The sequence below is a fragment of the Balaenoptera acutorostrata genome, chromosome 6 (genome assembly GCF_949987535.1).
Source record: "Balaenoptera acutorostrata chromosome 6, mBalAcu1.1, whole genome shotgun sequence".
In the NCBI taxonomy this organism is placed as follows: Eukaryota; Metazoa; Chordata; class Mammalia; order Artiodactyla; family Balaenopteridae; genus Balaenoptera; species Balaenoptera acutorostrata.
The window spans coordinates 87653597-87667593 of NC_080069.1; the positions used below are offsets into that span (position 1 = coordinate 87653597).

A 13997-nucleotide genomic window follows, 5' to 3' on the forward strand; every position below is an offset into this window, starting at 1 on the left:
GGCATCCAGGTTGGAAAGAAAAAAGGAAAACTGCCTTTATTCACAAATGACATGATCGTCTACATAGAAAATCCTGTGGAATCTGAAAAAAAAAAAAGCTATTAGAACTATAAGTGAATTTAGCAAGGTTGTATGATATAAAGCTGATATACAGATTCAACTGTATTTCTGTATACTGGTAATGAACAGATAGAAATTGAAATTTGAAAAAATCAATACCATTGAAAATATCATAAAAACATGAAATAGGGATAAATCTAGCAAAAATGTAAGAACAATGCACTGCATCTTTAAAACACTGCTGAGAGAAATTAAAGAACTCAAAATATAGATATAACTTGTCCATGAGTCATAAGACTCAATATTATTATGATGTCACCTCTCTCTAATTGATTTAGATATAAAAGTCAGTCCCAATAAAAATCCCAGCAATTTTTTTTGAGAAATTGACAAGCTCATTCTAAAATTCATGTGGAAATACACAGAACTCAGAATAGTCAAAACAACTTTACAAAAGAACAAAGTTTGAGGATTAATACTAAGTATTATATACTAAGTCACCTATTATAAAGCTACAGCAATCAAGACAGTGTGGTATTGGCATAAATATAGACAAACAGATCAATGGAACAGAATAGAGAATCTAAACATAGACTAACTCATGTACAGACAGATGATTTTCAACAAAGGAGTAAAGTCTTTTCAACAAATGGTGCTGGAATAATTGGTTATCAATATCCAAGAAAATGAATTTCAATCCCCACTTCACAATATATACAAAAACATATTCAAAATTGATCATAGATTGAATGCAAAGCCTAAAAGTATAAAATTTATAGAAGAAAACCCATGAACATGAGTTAAGCAAAGATTTCTTAGACATAACTCCAAAAGTATGACCCATACAAGACAAAATGGATAAACTGTACTTCATCAAAAATTTAAAACGGCTGCCCTCTGAAGGACAATGTTAAGAGAATGAGAATGTAAGTTATATAGCGGGAGAAAAATATTTGCGTATCATATACCTGGGAAATGACTCATATCCAGAATATATAAAGAACTCTCAAGACTCAACAATAAGAAAGCAAACAACCCAATTTTAAAAAGAGGAAAAAATATGAACACACTTCACCACAGAATTGGTGAGGCACGGGAATGCTGTGTCCAAGGCCTTTGCCATAACTGCAGTGCATACATCAAGAGCCCTGGAATTTATCAGAGCTTCCCCACTTCCTGTCTCTATTAAATTGCTTCATAACAAATTAACCCAAAACTTAGCCAGTTACAATAATACATATTTATCATCTCATGGTATCTGTGGGTCAAGAATCCAGACACAGCTTACCTGGATCTTCTGCTTCATGGCCAAAATCAAAGTGTCAGCCCAGGTTCTGCAATCTCATCCAAAGTTTCAAGTGGGGATCTGCTTCCAAGTTCACTCAGTGGTTGTTGGCATAATTCAGTTCCTCAGACTCTTCTGGACTGAGAGCTTCTTTTCCTCACTGGTTGTTTGTCACAAGCCACCCTCAGTGCCTTGCCATGTGGGCCTCTCCAACATGGCAGCTTACTTCATAAAAGCATGCACACCAAGAAGGCAATAGAGAGTTGGCTAACAAGATAGAAGTAACCCAATCATGGAAGGTGATACCCCTCAGTGTTGCCATAATCTATTGGCCAAAAGCAAGGTACTGAAGAGGAGGAGGTTATACAATGCCATGAGTATCAGGAGGCAGAGCTCAGTGGGAGTCATCTCAGAGGCTGCCCACCACACTGGCCTCAGAAAATGCAGTTCTCTCGGTCAGTTTATTTATTTATTTATTTTTATTGTATAATCTCATTTATATGAAATGTCCAAAAAGGCAAATTTATACATACAGTAAGTAGATCAGTAGTTGTCTGGGGTTGGGGTGGGAGCAGGCATTGATTGCAAAAAAACTGGGCTTGAGGAGAACTTCTGGGGTGACGGAAATGTTTTAAAACTGGACTGCGGTTGCGTAACTACATATCTACTAAAAATCAGTGAACTGTACACTCAGAATGGAGGAATTTTATGGTAAGTTATATATCAATAAAGCTGAAAAAAATGTGAAGTTACTGCTGTACTACAACAGATGTGTCAAGGACGCCACAGCAAAGGAGAAAAGGGCAACCAACCAACTTTGCCTGTGTAAGTGGGGCAGAAGCCAAGGACAGAGAGGGACGGCCAGGCAGAAAGGAATACACGAATTTATTTCCTCAACAAATATCTATTGTCTACTCTGTTCTAGGTGCCTGAGAACAAATCAGGAGCAGAGCCTACACCTGTAAAACTCCTATGGTAAAGGGGAGATAGGAAATAAACAATAACAAATATAATAAACAAGTTAAATGCATAGTATGTATAGACAATATTTGAATTTAATATTAAATGACGAGATTGCTCAGGCACAAGGGGAAGGGCAGGTACAGGACGTAGGATATGCCACTGAAGAACTAGGGTACGTGGTTCCACTGTGTTCAGTGAGCCCTGCGACTGGGGCTGTAGAGAAAAACAACCAAAGATGGCAACAAAAAGGTCAAAGTAGGAATCAAAAGTGACACTCACTGTTTCATTTAATTATTCTGCACCACATAGGTATTTTCATTGGTACAGATGAAACTGAGATTAGGGCATTTGCCTGGCAAAATGATAGTAGCAGTATGTACTGAAGATGGTCTTTATTGGACTAACAGTGCCTGGCATGTAGTAAATGCTCTAAAAATGCTTGCCATTATGTTTATTATTAATATTATGGTGTCATAGTGCCTAAATTATTAAGTTCTATAGTCTACCCAGAAAGCTATACAAAATGAATCAAGAAGAGATATAAAAAAAGATTTGAAAATGATCTCTTTCAAAATGATCCTTGCAGAAACAATACACAGAAGTGTATTTCTAATCCTTAGGGCATGGGTTCATACGACTGCAGTTCTCTCTTCCAGAAATACCTTTATAGTCTTTCCTTGAATTTATGGACAGTTTTAAAAATTACCTAAATCTTTCTTTCTTAGGCCACCAACTCAGTGCAGACAAAGGGAAAGCCTATCAGTAACAGAATACTCCACAGAGGTTATTGTGAAGATTAAGTGAGTTAATATGTGTATGCACTAAAGGGTTAATTCAGGAAGCCTGGGATGCCCAAACCCTGAACATCTCAGAGATCTTCAGGACTGGCCCTTGACTGGCTCCTGAGATATCCTCTGAGCCCTTGGAATATCCTGCTAGTACAGTATATTTGTATGCCATTCTTTGGGCCACACTGTATCAGCCTGACCAGACAGTTTATGCTAACAATGTGACTTACAGTGAATGATTCTGTAGGCCTGAAGTCCTTGGTTTGACCTCTGGGAGTGCTGGAGATTGAGTAGCTAAGATCAGCCACATGGGCATTGCATATCCATGTGACTGACCCCCAAGAAAACCCTGGACACCAAGACTCAGGAGAGTTTCCCTGGTTTGCAACATTTTGTCACTGGGAGAGTTAAGTGTATTCCCATGCAACTTCGCTGGGAAGGAACATCTGGAAGCTTGTGCCTGGTTTCTCCTGGACTTCACCCCATGCCTTTTCCCTTTGCTCATTTTAAATCTGTATCCTTTCACTGTAATAAACCATAGCAGTAAGGATAGCAATTTTTTCTTTTTTGGAGTTCTGTGAATCCTTCCAGTGAATCACTGAGCCTAAGGGTGGTCTTGGGGACCTGTGATGGAATATGGAAGTCCTTAGAACAGCACCTGGCATCTAGTGAGCAATATATGGATAATTATTATTGCCAAGTGCAGAGAAGTCATTTAAAAGTTTAAGGATAGCAAGATAGTGCTATTATTTCTGCCAATCTCTGATCTCAATTTCCACAGTAGGTTGGGGCTAAGATGATTAAACAAGAACATACTTCTTTCATCACAAGCTTGAGAGACACGGGATTTGATGGCAACACAAGTCAATTTCCAGGAGATTCTGGTTCTAGTCAGTGGACAGTACTTGATTTCCTTTATGCTTGGAAGTGATGCATTTAGAAATTCCTCAGTTAATCTCTTCCAACTAGCAGCTTTGCTGAGATCAGAATGAATGATGAATTTTTCATAAATCCTTTCTATTGTCTTTGCTACTTTGTGGCTGTTGACATCTAAGAAATGATGAAATCTGAAGTTGGACCAGCCGAAGTGCAAGGCGAGCCGGAAGTTGGGGTCCGCCTCGTCCTGGACGCCGGCCACAAGGCGGACGAGCTCGCGCACGTCGCGTTCTTGCCTTCGGTCCAGACGGCTCCAGGACGGCGCCGGCGACACCATACCTCTGGCGCTCCCGCCGTCCTTCGCGAGGTCCGGGTCAGTTTATTTTTAATTCTTGAAATCCAAGGACATATTTCCTTCTACTCACTTTAAGCATATTATTTCCAATCAATTCTTTGGGCTGATAATTCTATGTGGAACGAGGTTTCCTTGCCTATTCCTACCCAGCAGTCTGATTTCATTCTGAGTCACAATAGGGTCTCTGTAGATCTATGTGCCTGCCTTTGTCTGTGCTTTTACCTCCTTCTGGAATAACTCTTCCTTTATACATTGTAGGAACTCTTATTGACTTTTAAGATTTAACTTATGCAACAATACCTTTTTTAAAAAACCCTCCACTTATGCCCCCTACACACACATACTCACACTGCATTCTACAGGCTGAGTGAGGTTGCATTTATTCCTTTTACCAACATTTATTGAGAGGCTAATCTGTGCCCGTCACATACTAGTCTGCACTCAGCAAGTATCTGTAGAACCAACAAACTAGTGAATGGTGATAAACGGGGTGTAATGAGTGCCTTAAATGGGGCTGAATCTGTGCTTCAGGGGACCAGACCAGAGAACAAGGAGTGTCTCTCCATCTTGCTGAAAAGTTCTGCTTGCTAAGTGCAATCATAGCAGTCAGTCATCGATAGTGTGATGTTCCTTAACTGTTGCTCTGCTTTGGTGGGAAGCCAGCCCTACAGCTTTTCATGACGACTCCTCCCAGGCCTCCTGGGGCTAAAGATCATGCCATAATTTTGTCCTCATGTTTATTAGAGCTTTCGGACTTTCAGTAAATATTAAACAACAGCAGCACCTCCCTCACACCTCATTCTCTTGAGCTGAGTCCAGGAAGACTCAGTTTCAGTCCTTGGAAACCCCAAAATAATTCAGCTAATTTAGGGTGGCCGTGTTTTCCTGGGCTGACTGAAGCCAGTTCTGCTGTACTATATAAACAGGAGTGAATGGAGAGACACAGTACCTACAGAGGTGGAAACTAAAAGGAGCATATCGGCTACTGCCAAATGACTCTGGCTAGAAATAGGCTCCAAAAGCACTGTGGTGAGGCACTTGATTCCTCAAACAACAGTCAGTCACTAGAGAATAGGCAGATCACTTAAGGCTTGTATTTCCTCAAAAAGCTGGAGTCTCATCGAGGGGTTAAAAAGACTTTTGTTCTTTTGGTTTTGCTTAGAGTCTCCTCTGGGTTGATAACACCCAGACGTGCAGTGGTGTTGGTATGTGCATTCTGCATTTCTTACAGATCCTAATTCTGCTGGTTTTCCACTCTCTGTGTTAGGTATGTGGCTTTCCCTGAGGCTCTCACACAATCTTTCAGGCACATGCTTCCAGGAGCCAATTATCAACCACCTTGAAATTTTTCACCCTTATGTGCAGATGATGCTCATGCTAAATTTCCCCAGCTCAAACCCAGGACAGAGGAGATGCATTTTTTTAAGCTTCCTGCACATGCCTTTAGGGAAGCTGCCCTCCTGGGGGCCAGGCCACAATGCCCAGAACTTAGGATAAATGCAGGAAACTTTTGACTTTGGTAATTTTGGTCTTTTCCTATCATTGTGGTTTGTGGTAACTGGCTAAATTCCAGAATTTTGTAGCTCTCCCCTGTGGTGAGAGAAATCACCTGTAGCTACTGTATGTGTTGCCCCTTCTCTGCTAGCCTGACTCACCATCCAGGCTCTACCTCTGGGGAAGCAAAGTGGCTGTGATGAGCTGGTGACTGTGTACTTTCTAGAAGTGAGTTTTGAAGACTTGGTCTGATCAGTCCTTCTGGTCCATTTTTGAGGAAAAGAAAAGGCACTGATGCCATGATCTCAAACCTTTCTGTTGCCGAGTCACTGATGCAGCATTCATTCAACAAAGGTATACAGAACACGTGCTCTGTAGAAGGCAGTGACAGCTGTCTAGATTTGCTTTCCTCCCTCCTGACCTCAATGAAAAGTTAGGGCTTCTTTTCCCACCTTTGGAACACTCTTCAGTTGCTTCCACCCATATTCCCTTTCAGAGGTTTCTTTTGCTTTGTTTTTGCCTAATGAAGGCTTCTCATTTTTCAGGAGATCACTGTTACTTACTTTTGAGTCTTTTCCAAACAGTTGTCACTCTCATGTCAAGAATCAAATGAAAGCAAAAGCTCATCTTTTACAACTGCATTTAACATAGCAGGATGAGACACCTTTGGTTGCTGCTGATTAGGAGGCTGCTCCTCAGACTTTCTCAGCAATTTTTCCTTACAGAGAGCTATTCCTAAACTGCATTCTGATTCCCTCTTTCCCTTTCCTGCTGCAGAGTACCGCCCCCTCTCCCGCAATTTGCCCTTATAAATAAGCAAGTTCTCTGCAGAGAATATATATTTTTTACATACACAGACACACAGCCCAAGTTGCCACATATATCTTACTACCTTACAAACACATCTAGACAGCCAGTCATCTGATTTCCTTTAGGTCATAACAGCCAGATAGATGGCCCTATTATACCTTTTGTCCCACTTTTTGCCTCTCTGACTTTGTTCTCCTTCAAAATTGAGTTAGCTATTCTAGGTCTTCTGTTTCTCCATATAAACTTTAGAATCAGTTTCTTGATCTCTACCAAATAACCTGCTGGGATTTTGATTGGGACTGCATTGAATCTATAGAACTGGCAAGAACTGACATCTTGATATACTGAGTCTTCCTTTCCTTGAATATGGAATATCTCTCCATTTATTAGGTTTTTCTTTGGTATCATTCATCAGAGTTTTGTCATTTTCCTCATATATATCTTATACATATTTTGTTAGATTTATATCTAAGTAATTTTGGGAGGTGCTAATGTAAATGGGAATGAGTTTCTAATTTCAAATTCCACTTGTTCATTACTGGTATACAGGAAAGCAATGAACTTTTGTACATTAACCTTATATCCTGCAATCTTGCTATAATCACTTATTTTTTTTTTTTAAAGGATTTTCTTATTTATTTATTTATTTATTTATTTATTTATCTATTTATTTATGGCTGTGTTGGGTCCTCGGTTCGTGCGAGGGCTTTCTCCAGTTGCGGCAAGCGGGGGCCACTCCTCATCGCGGTGCGGGGACCGCTCTTCATCGCGGTGCGCGGGCCTTTCTCTATCGCGGCCCCTCCCGTCGCGGGGCACAGGCTCCAGACGCGCAGGCTCAGCAATTGTGGCTCACGGGCCCAGCTGCTCCGTGGCATGTGGGATCCTCCCAGACCAGGGCCCGAACCCGCGTCCCCTGCATTAGCAGGCAGACCCTCAACCACTGCACCACCAGGGAAGCCCTATAATCACTTATTGGTTCCAGTTTGTCAGTCGTTTTGGATTTTCTACATAGACAACCATGTCATCTGTGAACAAAGACAGTTTGATATCTTCTCTCCCAGTCTTTAAACCTTTTATTTCCTTTTTGTGCCTCATTAAACTAGCTCAGACTTCCCAGACACTTGTTTTTACCCGTTACCACTACCACTTTTTTCTCTGGAAATTAGACTGATTCTGTCAATTTCTCAAACACTCCATGCTCACTGATATCTGGGAACACACGCCTTAATCAAGGTGTCTTTTGTACATAGGTTTGTCTCCTCCATTAACCACTAAAGTCTTTGGCCTCATTCATTAAGCCTAATTCTGTTGTGCCCTCACAGTTTACTCTCAAAATCAAAGCCACATCAATTTAAAATGACTTGGGATTCTTATTTGGATTTTGATGTACTCTTTTTAAGGTTCTATTTTACATTTTCTGCCTTTAGAGGGAAAAAAAATTGGCCAAGAAAATGGAGTCATCTTAAGTAAAAGGAACAGAAGTATTCTTAGAGCCTGTGGTCATGGCTGGAAAGTGTTGGGGTGTTTTTTTGGGGTGTGTGTGTGTGTGAGGGTAGTTTATTTTACTAGTGGATGTCAGCTTTAGTTCACTGAAATTCCTCTAAAGACAGACTCCTGAAGCCACCAATTAACAATTGAGTAGCTTAATAGTGATTCTTGTTATCCTTAGAGAATAACTGTTGTAGCAAGACTGCGGTGTATTAGGGGATGCCTGTGGTTAGTTTGCTGATACACTATTAATGAGTCAGTTCACTTATAGAGTAACCCTCCTAATCAGTTGGATGCTGTTCAATAACTCTTACTGTCTTGCCTGAAAAAGTCAATAAGGACCAAATGCATATTTTATTGATTTTCCTCTAAGGACTCATTCTTAAAAAATTAATTTTCCAAGTATGTTTATTCCAGGTCTTTGAACAGTGTTTCTCAGTTTTTCAACATAAAAATCTTTTGGCTGCTCCCTAAAACTTTTGATATAACTCTGGGAAGGGGCTTTCCCAAACTATTTAGAGAGCTAGTACATTCTGTGTATCTCCAAATACCAAGAAGATACTGTAAACATTTGCTGTTTTGTAGTCTGTTACCAAAAAAAAAAAAGAAAAGAAAAAAGAAAAAAGCAGGTAATAGCTTTTTAATATTTGTTTTCCAAACATAAATATGTATATTATAATGGATATGCTTTTTCAGTCCACTCATTTTCCCCTCTCTTCCCCCCACTCTTGGAGTTTCTTACATACACTTCCCACCTGCCTAGGATCCAGCCAGTTCACCATTTAATAAGCTTAGCTCTACACTTCCTATTCCTGTTGAGGTTGTTTCTACCTTTAAATCACCATAAACTATGCTCCAATAAGTATTCCTTTACATATGTCCACAGGTCACAGGATCAGCCTCTCGTATACAGTAGTTTTCTTCAGTCAAAGGTATATCAGTATCAGTTCAGATCTGCTAGACCTTCTAGTCACACAGACTCTAAAGACAAGCTTGAGAATTCTGTTCTTGCATCACTCCAGTCAAGGGGAAAGCTTACCTTATACCCCACAATGTTGCCCTTGTCTTTTAGACGTAACCATGTTTAAATCAAAAGACAAAAGCGTAGTTCACTAGTCAAAAATATATAATGATCCTAAGGCTATGTTTTTCAAATTGAAAGTCCAGACCCATGAGGAAGTCATGAAATCATTTTAGAGAGTCACTATCAGGATTGTTTTAATGAACTAGGTTAGAGAGGATAGAAAATATCAGGGAGAATCATGTGCAGTAAAATTAGGATTGTTTCATAAAATTTGGCATCAGTGATAGATCTATGAACATGTGTTTATAACTATGTGTGTACAGGATCACATCATAAACTACATTTCTTACTATGGGTCGCAGTCAAAAAAAAGTGAAAAATATACCTCAGAAGGTTTCTGAGGAAAACACTGTGACCTTGGAAATAGTAATGGATCCTGAGGAAGGTTTGCAGTGAAGGGCTGGGTGTTAGTTTTGCATTCTCTTTCTTGGTGTGTTGTGCCTGTTCCTCTCGCTGTAAGGTGGGGGCTTTCACAGCCAGCGTGCATGAGGCATGTGGGCAGTGTCTGCAGACTACAGGCCCAGCCTCTCACTTCAAGAAATTCCTAGGTGAATAGTCTAAAAAATGTTTACACATACACACAGAGTCCTCCCCTGCCCCGTAGCTGGATACCCCATGACTAGATGCTGCAATTAGGTCCGTGGACTTTTAAAAGAATTTCAAAATAAACATGATCATTCTAGATGTTTATGACAGAAAGGGAACTCAGTGACTCTCTGTTCCAATACTCATTGATAGACAGGGAAACTGAACCCAGAGCAATAAAAGCTATGTTTTCTGAGTCACAGAATGTTACATGTGAAACTAAAAGAAGCCACTATGTTGCCAACCCTGGGATTTTAAAAAATTATATAATGAAGTATATAATTAATTTGCAATGTAGGAAAATTAGAAAGTACAAATTACTAAAAAGATGAAAAACATATACACATTTTGTTCTTTCAAAAATGAGATTATTGGGCTTCCCTGGTGGCGCAGTGGTTGAGAGTCTGCCTGCCAGTGCGGAGAACGCGGGTTCGAGCCCTGGTCTGGGAGGATCCCACATGCCGCGGAGCAACTCGGCCCGTGAGCCACAATTACTGAGCCTGCGCGTCTGGAGCCTGTGCGCGGCAACGAGAGGCCGCGATAGTGAGAGGCCCACGCACCGCGATGAAGAGTGGCCCCCGCTTGCCACAACTAGAGAAAGCCCTCGCACAGAAACGAAGACCCAACACAGCCATACATACATACATACATACATACATACATACATACATACATAAAAAGAATGTAAGCAGACAAGAATATCATTAAAAAAAAAAAAAAATGAGATTATGAGGAAATGTATATGACTTTGGGTTTGGTAGTGACTTTTTAGATACACCACCAAAAGCACAATCCATGAAAAAAAATTAAGTTAGACTTCATTAAAATTAAAAATATTTGCTCTCCAGAAGACACTGTTAACAGAATGAAAATACAGGTCACAGTTGGAGAAAATCTTTGCAAAACACATTATCTGGTAAAGGACTGGTATCCAAAATACACAAAGAACTCTTAAGACTCAACAATAAGAAAATGAACAACCCAGGCCTCCCTGGTGGCGCAGTGGTTGAGAATCTGCCTGCCAATGCAGGGGACACTTCCCTGGTCCGGGAAGATCCCAAATGCCGCGGAGCATCTAAGCCGGTGCGCCGCAACTGCTAAGCCTGTGCTCTAGAGCCCGCAAGCCACAACTACTGAGCCTGCGTGCTGCAACTACTGAAGCCCGTGCACCTGGAGCCCGTGCTCCGCAACAAGAGAAGCCACCACAGTGAGAAGCCTGCGCACCACAACGAGGAGTGGCCCCTGCTCGCTGCAACTAGAGAAAGCCCACATGCAGCAACGAAGACCCAATACAGCCAAAAATAAATAAATAAAATAAATAAATTTTAAAAAGAAAATGAACAACCCAATTTTAAAACAGGCAAGACCTGAACACCTCACCAAAGAAGATACACAGATGGCAAGTAAGCATATCAAAAAATGTTCAATATCATATGTCATTAGAGAACTGAAAATTAAAACAGCTGTGAGATACCACTACACACCTATTAGAATATCCAAATTCCAGAACACTGACAACACCAAATGCTGGTGAGGATGTAGAGCAACAGGAACTCTCGTTCATTGCTGGTAGGAATGCAAAATGGTACTGCCAGTTTGGAAGACAGTTTGGCAGTTTCTTGCAAAACTAAACATACTCTTACCATATGATCCAGTAATTGTGTTTCTTGCTATTTACCCAAATTAATTGAAAACTTATGTGCATACAAAAACCTACACACAAATATATATAACAGCTTTACAACACAAACTTAGAAGCAACAAATATATCCTTCAATAAGTGAATGGATAATCAAACTGTGGTAAATCTATACAATGAAATATTACTCAGCCTTAAAAAGAAATGAGCTATCAAGCCATTTAAGACGTGGAGGAAATACATATTGCTAAGTGAAAGAAGCAAAATGAAAAGGCTACATACTATGACTACAACTATATAATGTCTGGAAAAGGCAAAACTATGGAGACAATAAAAATATCAGTGGTCAACAAACAACAAACAAAAATTCAAAAATGGGCAATGGACTTGAATAGACAATTCTCCAAAGAAGATATGCAAATAGATATTCAGCACATGAAAAGATGCTCAACATCATTAGTCATTAGAGAAATGCAAATCCAAACCACAATGAGATACCATTCCAAACCCATGATGATGGCTACTATCAAAAAAAAACAAAAACAGAAAATAACTGTTGGTGAGGATGTGGAAAATCTGGAACCCCTGTGTACTGCAGCTGGGAATGTAAAATGGTGCAGCTGCTGTGGAAAATAATTTGGCAGCGGTTCCTCTGAAAGTTAAACATAGAATTACCATATGATCCAGCAATTCCACTCCGAGGCATATACCTAAAGGAACTGAAAACAGGGGCTCAGATACCTGGTCACCAATGTTCAACAGCAGCATTTTTTGCAACAGCCGAAAGGTGGAACCAACACAAGTGTCCATCAATGGATAAAAGGATAAACAAAATGCAATATATACATACAACAGACTATTATTTAGCCTAAAAAGTAATTGAATTCTGATACTTGCTACAACATGGATGAACCTTGATCACACTATGCTAAGTGAAATAAGCCAGACACAGAAGGACAAATATTAACAAATGGGACCTAATTAAACTCAAAAGCTTTTGAACAACAAAAGAAACCATAAACAAAATGAAAAGACAGCCCACAGAATGGGGGATAATATTTGCAAATGATGCGACCAACAAGGGATTAATCTCCAAAATTTACAAACAGCTCATGCAGCTCAATAGCAAAAAAAACAAACAACCCAATCAAAAAATGGGTAGAAGACCTCAACAGACATTTCTCCAAAGAAGACATACAGATGGCCAAGAGGCACATGAAAAGATGCTCAACATTACTAATTATTAGAGAAATGGAAATCAAAACTACGAGATACCACCTCATACCAGTCAAAATGGCCATCATCAAAAAGCCTACAAACAATAAATGCTGGAGCGGCTGTGGAGAAAAAGGGAACCCTCCTACACTGTTGGTAGGAATGTAAATTGGTATAGCCACTATGGAGAACAGTATGGAGGTTCTTTAAGAGACTAAAAATAGAGCTACCATGTCATCCAGCAATCCCACTCCTGGGCATATATCTGGAGAAAAACAGGATTTGAAACGATACATGCACCCCAATGTTCATTGCAGTGCTGTTTACAATAGCTAAGACATGGAAGCACCCTAAATATCCATCGACAGATGAAGGGATACAGAAGATATGGTACATATTGGGTTGGCCAAAAAGTTCGTTCAGGTTTTTCCGTAACATCTTATGGAAAAACCCGAATGAACTTTTTGGCCAATCCAATACATACAATGGAATATTACTCAGCCATTGAAAAGAATGAAACAATGCCATTTGCAGCAACATGGACGGAGCTGGAGATTATCATACTAAGTGAAGTAAGTCAGACAGAGAAAAACAAATATCACATGATATCGCTTATATGTGGAATCTTAAAAAAAATTACACAAATGAACTTACTTACAAAACAGAAACAGACTCACAGACTTAGAAAACAAACTTATGGTTACCGGGGTGGGTGGGGGAAGGGATAGATTGGGAGTTTGGGATTGACATGTACATACTACTATATTTAAAATAGATAACCAACAAGGACCTACTGCATAGCACAGGGAACTCCGCTCAATACTCTGTAATAACCCAAATGGGAGAAGAATTTGAAAAATAATAGATACATGTATAACTGAATCACTTTGTTGTACACCTGAAACTAACACAACATTGTTAACTATACTCCAATATAAAGTAAAAATTAAAAAAAAAAAAGATCAATGGTTGCCAGGGCTTTGGGGGAAGGGAAAAAGGGATGAATAGGTGGAACAAAGGGGATTTTTAGTGCAATGAAACTCTTTTGATACTGTAATGGTGGATATATGTCATAAAACCCATGTATAACACAAATAGTGAACCCTAACATAAACTATGAACGTTAGTTAATAATAATTTATCAGTATTGTCTTATCAATTTTAACAAATGTACCACACTAAATGCAAGATGTTAGTAATAGGGAAAACTGTGTATGTCACCAAGGATGAGGAAGTATATGGGAACTCTGTACATGCTGCTTAATATTTCTGCAAACCTAAAACCATTCTCTAAAAGTCTATTAATATTTTTTACATCAGGTGCAGACAAATACCGTTTGATTCCATTTATACAA

General features: G+C 39.6%; 1 protein-coding gene across 1 annotated transcript in view; it reads right to left on the reverse strand.

Annotated features, from left to right (window-relative positions):
* Positions 1-2438: 2438 nt before the first annotated feature.
* The window catches only part of SPATA31F3 (SPATA31 subfamily F member 3), a 63815-nt gene continuing 52256 nt past the window's right edge, over positions 2439-13997 (reverse strand). Inside the window, exon 4 of the transcript XR_009008629.1 lies at positions 2439-2521. The gene's annotated coding sequence lies outside the window, so the exon portion shown is untranslated. The remainder of the gene's footprint in view (positions 2522-13997) is intronic.